The following is a 6,101-nucleotide window of genomic DNA, read 5'->3' as shown; positions in this document are numbered from 1 at the left end:
TTTTTTTTTTTTTTTTTTTTTTTTTTTTTTTTTTTTTTTTTTTTTTTTGACGTATTAAATGGTGCGAATTATTGAACCGGACCGGCCGGTTCCGTTTGATGACCGTTAATGACAAGTGTATCTGGGCCCACTATTGGATTTGGAAAGTTTTTAAATAAATAAAAAGTTAGTCAGAAAATAAATAGCCTTTTTGTTTGGGGAATGACAAGAAAATTTAATGAAAAAATATATATTTCTTTTTTTAGTTCGACAAATATTTTTTTAAGAAATAAAAAAAAAAAAAAAACTAAATTTTTATTTTATATGAATTTTATTTTAATGTTTTCCGGTCGTTATTCTGAGTTAATATTTTTTTTTTTGTTCATGATTTGATTACTAGTATATTTTATTTTATTCTCAAAATTTAATTAGTTTATATTTTTTGTATTAGTCGGTAGTTTGTATTCTATTTAAACGGGGGAACATTAATGAAAATTGGACTTTTGATCCCACTCATATGTTTGTGCACATCCGATCTCAATTTTATTTCTTATTCTTAACAATTTTAATCGATATTTCTAAAAAATGGAGACAACGATAATTCTTTTAGTTTCGATATTTAAAATTTTATTGTGGTTAATTTCAATTTGGGTCGTGTTTGCAATTTGGCTCTTGTAATTTTAGAAGTATAAAATGTCTATTTATTTTTTATCGATTTTGATTAATTTGATCGTGATATTGTTTCTTTCAATTATTAGGTTTTGAGCTCGTATCACCTACCATCATTCTTAAGAATTGTTTGGCTTAAACGGCTCGGTTTAGTGATTTTTATCCTATTCTACCATTAAGACCAAAAGAGGTGAATACGGCTATTGTTTTGGACAACTTCGATACTTTTTTGGATTGATCTTAGGATAGTTAAGTGATGTTGGTTTCTTGAATGGACGGTCTCTATGCTCAATTTCATATGTGAAATTGGACGGCAGGAAAGTGAACCTAAAGATGTTCGGACAAAGCAAGTTTAGGAGTACCAAGTTGAGCCTGAAGTGAAAGTAAACTCACTACCGGAACACCTTGAGGGTTTGTTAGGTGAAATTGTTATGTGGTATGATTAACACGTATTTTGTGGTTGTTTATTACGTGTTATATGATAATAGTATGTCTATGTATGTGTGTTTATGTGATGTATTGTATTTTCATGCATATAAATCTTATGATCATGGGTATGACTCTCGAGGCACCATGAATTTGAATATGTTATAGAGTATGTCAGAAATGCATTGATTATGGAAGTATCGTATGCATTATCTTATGAAACCGTAATTTTTTTATGCATGTCATATATACCTTGACCATAAACTTTTTCTTATATGTTTGTACGAACACATACCTATAAGAATGATTTTGGGTTCTATTTCTATGTGTAGATCTAGCGTTTACAAAAAAATGTGGTATTTCATCTAGTGGGTCCATGCATATGTGCATGGGTCGTACGTAGAAAAGTACTATACATCGAAATTCACCTTGGATTGACATTTGAAGTTAAGGCTAGCGACATAATTTCAGGTCCCATAAAACACGAAGTCATAGTTATATATGTTTACATTTTCTGACCGAGTAGAGGGTCCAATATACGAATATAGGAATAATAAATAGTTTTTAATCTTTATTTCGACTATGATTTAGTTATCTTTACAACGCCATAAATTAGGGGTGTACATGGTCGAGTTGCCTCCCCTTAATCGAGGCTTGACTTCTTTGGAGTCTTAGTCATTTTTTACTGCCTTCGTACCTTCAAGGATAAGGAGTCTTTTTTAAAAAAGTCTTAGGAGTCATAGTCATTTTTTATGTACCTTCAAGGAGGCTTGACTCCTTTTTGGAGTCCTTTGTTCACATTCGAGGATTTGCCAATCTATTGGCACGGCTAAGTTTAGGGCATGACTCTGATACCATGTTAGACGAACACGACTCTCCACAATGGTATGATATTGTCCACTTTGAGTATAAGCTCTCATGGCTTTGCTTTGGGCTTTCCCAAAAGGCCTCACACCAATGGAGTTAGTATTCCTCACTTATAAACCCATGATCATTGAGTATTCCTCACTTATAAACCCATGATCATTCCCTAAATTAGCCGATGTGGGACTTTCATCATCCAACATACCCAACCCAAAAATTCGGTTGGTTAGATTTGTAACTCAACCCAACCCGAAAATTTTCGAGTTTGGTTCGGGCTAGGTTCCGTTGTTAAAAAAAATTATTTATCCACTATTTATAATTTTTGGGATACAAGGTTGGATAAAAGATAATAAAAGTTAACAAAAACAAAGTTGACAAACAAATACAAATCTCAATCAATATGAACACTTAAAATACCACTCGGGCAAACTCATCCTTAATGTAAATTTCTTAGTATATCGTATATATTTTTATTTGGCTTGTATCAATCTGAGGGTTTTGTTTCATGAACCTGAAACCGAACCAAGACAATTTGGGTTAAAAACAATGAACTCAAACCAACTCGAAAAGCTAATTCAACTCAACCCAACCCTTATATTTCAGGTCGGATTAGTCCGGGTTGTCAATTGAATGTACACTCTGTAAATAGTTAATTCTGAACAAATTTTAAGATAGAAAATGTTTTTAAATAACTTGACCAATCCATTTGTAAATAGTCTTATTTTTAGAGAACAATTTCAAAAAAAAATTAATCGACTTTTTCCTTATTAGGAATGGACTAAACATAAAAGCCAACTAAAACAAGATTAAATTTAAATAATTTTAATCCAAACATAATAATTTAAATAATATTTCCACGTAGGATTTTTATAAGTTAGGAATCACGTGAACTCATGCATCAAGATCGTGATGCGTGTTCACGTGGCCTGAATTAGCCTCATGATTGGTTGTCATAGCTCACAACTTATTCGAATATTTGTCTTATTTTTATATTTAATTAAAAATTTTAAGGAATATTCCCTTTTTTTTTTTTTTAATTTTTTAATTTAGTTTCTCAAATATTTCGACATTTTCGATCTTATCCTTATTGTTACTAAATCAAACCAATGATTTAATATTAATTTAAATAGATTTTTTCCCATTTATAAATATGATAAAAAAAAACGTTTAATATGTTGTTGAACTTTAATATTTATTTCTATTAGTCCCTAACGTTAAAAACAAAAACAAAAGGACTGTAACGACCCAAGCCCAAGAGTCGAATAAAGATTCAGAATCTGAATTCGGCACATGATAACCTCGACATTCCCCTACCGAATCGAGATTCCAAATTCGTATTCGAATTTTGGAAATGGGTCCTTACAAATGGTATCAATGCGGTACCTCCTAATAAGATGTGGTTCAGTGACGAATCAAAGTATAAGCTGGTGGGCATGTGACACCCAAATAAATTAGGGATACATGAATGAATTGATATTACATCTGAATGAGAGCGATCATAAGGATAGAATGACTAAGAAAGATTTTTAAAAAATGAAAAGTCATTACCTATACGAACAAGGTTTACCTTCCTTTTCGGTAGCTCAATTATAGGAACTGTAGGATTAAACATGTTTTATTTGGACCAATTCTACGTCGGATAACTTCTTATGAATTTTCTTCGAACTTCGTATATAGATCGACTTTTTCCTTAATAATTAGTCGGTACGAGATTTTGACAACGTTCGACACTAAACCGATATAAAACATATAATTAGTCATTTTGTAAAGAAAATGTATAACCAGCCACATCAATTATGGTCCTGCCCACTTAAACAAAGGTATCATATAAGAAAGGCATATTTGGTTATAGGGTATAGTACCCTATACTGCAACCTCAAACAAGGAAAACGTGGGCCATAGATCCTACATCTGTTGACTTTGACCTATTTATAGGTCTATGATTCTCCAAGATCTACGGTAACTGATGTAAGATACACTGTAACTTACGGTACATATCCCCAATACCTCATAATTTTAGGGTTAGTTGCCTCTAAAGTTGGTAACTTTTGCTGCCCACTTTGGAAAATGGAATCTTTCTATCACAAATAAGAGAGATAAAGAGATAAAAACAAAAAATTAATGGAGGAGAGAGAAACACCATGGAGTGTAGTGAGTGATTTGTTTTTTCTTTCTACCATTGTATGAGACGGGTTCGAGAAGTTAAAGACAAAATCATGAGACCTTATGCACGAAATGTACATATTATATTATTGTGAAGATTCGTAATTCCTAACATGTTATCAGAGTTATGCCCTTAACTTAACCATGTCATGTCAGTAGAATTCTCAAATATCGAACAAAAATTTGTGAGCCTCGAAAGAGTAGTCAAAAGTGACTTTCAAATATCGAACAAAGGGTATACTTTGTTTGAGAACTCTAGAAAAGGAGTCGAGCCTCGATTAAAAGGAGGTTGTTCGGGCTTTTTTTTTCTACTTATGGAGTTCTCTCATTTTCTTTATCTTTTTTGTCTCTCTTGCTTCATCTTTCCTTGTCTCCGTTTGTCTCGTTCTTTCTTGGCTCGATTTCTTTTTCTTTTTAAGTCGGTTTGTAATGTAATTTCTTGCTTTTGTGTACATGTGCGTGTCCGTGTTCGTTTTTTCAACTTATACAATATGAACACGTTATTTTGAAGCATAGAAATTAATTGATAGAAAAATAAAATAATATATCTTATTTGAAGTCTCGAGAGATATTACGGGTATATTTTGAAATTAAAAAATAAATTATTTGTGTGACATATTTTAAGTATAACATTTTTTAAAAATAAATTATTTCTAAATAAAATGTGTTTTCATAATAAAATATTAACAATTTTTTAAAGAATATTCAAAACACGAAAATGAATTAAAAGAAAAGCACGTGGGACCAAATTAAAATAGAAATAAATAATTTAATAGTAATATTATAAGTTTGGGCTGGGCTGGGCTATTGATTAATGGCCCAATTGTTCTGAGTAGAAGTCCAGGCCCAAACTTGCTTTTATAAATTTACAATAATACCCTTTTAATACTTTTCTAACTTTTTTTTTTTTTAATTCAAAAACATATTAAAAAAACTATAATATTTTAAAAATAACATTAACACCTTCCATTTTTATAAAAAAAAAAGTTCAAAAGAGATGTATGAGTAATTTTAGTTTAGTAAACCTCGTAAAATCGCTAACCGATGCACTTGTGCTAAGTTAAGAACATTGAGTATTCATGACTGTCGGGTTTGCATTATTTTAGGCCATCAGAGAGTTTAGTAGACGAGGTCGTACTTGACCGAGAGCGAGTCTTACATACAAGTTCAAAATTTGTAGTAAGCATAAACAAAGACAACAATTAAAGTTTAAGGATACCTTGAACACTTTAATATCGAAAAGAGACCCTAGTATATGAGACCCGTTACTAGGAGCCAAGGTAACGGTTGGACTTAGGACCCAATCCAAACCAAAAACCTAACATTATCTCGTTACGAATTAATACTTAAAATTTGAAAGATAATATATAAAACTTGTCAATAACAAGCTAACTACTCATCGAGTAAATCAATTACTCACCAAATTATTTCTCTTTCCAGACTGATCGAGACAATGATGTGAATGAGTTAGACACTTCAAGGATCCTACTTAAAGCGAGTCGGTTTTGGGTGTGTTATAATTTTATGTAACACTTATTTTAATTATTTTTAAATTATAAAGTAATTTTTTTTCGTAAAATTAATCTGTGTTAGTAGTAACGACTTTATATTAGATAGCGGGTGTTAATTGTTTTACAATATAATTTAACGTGAAAATAGTATATTTATTAAAAAAATATATATGAATTAATTTATGGGAATAAATAAAAGAGAGAGTATTATTGAATGAATAGAACAATGGACCAATGGGAGCAAAGTCAAGTCAACTATTCAATGAATATAGACAGCTTCCCATATTAAAATATTTTGAGAAATTATAATTAATAAAATTCTAACGGTTTAAAAACATTTTTGTTTTTCCAAACATACATAAAATAATCATTTTATTATTTTTTATTTACAAAATATATGATAATATTTAAATATACACGACATAAATATTTAGATATTTAATTTTAAAAAATAGTTTTTTTTTTTTTTTTTTTTTTTTTTTTTTTTTT

The sequence above is a fragment of the Cucurbita maxima genome, unplaced genomic scaffold (assembly GCF_002738345.1).
Source record: "Cucurbita maxima cultivar Rimu unplaced genomic scaffold, Cmax_1.0 Cma_Scf00015, whole genome shotgun sequence".
Lineage (NCBI taxonomy): Eukaryota > Viridiplantae > Streptophyta > Magnoliopsida > Cucurbitales > Cucurbitaceae > Cucurbita > Cucurbita maxima.
Note: the sequence above shows the minus strand (reverse complement) of the source record.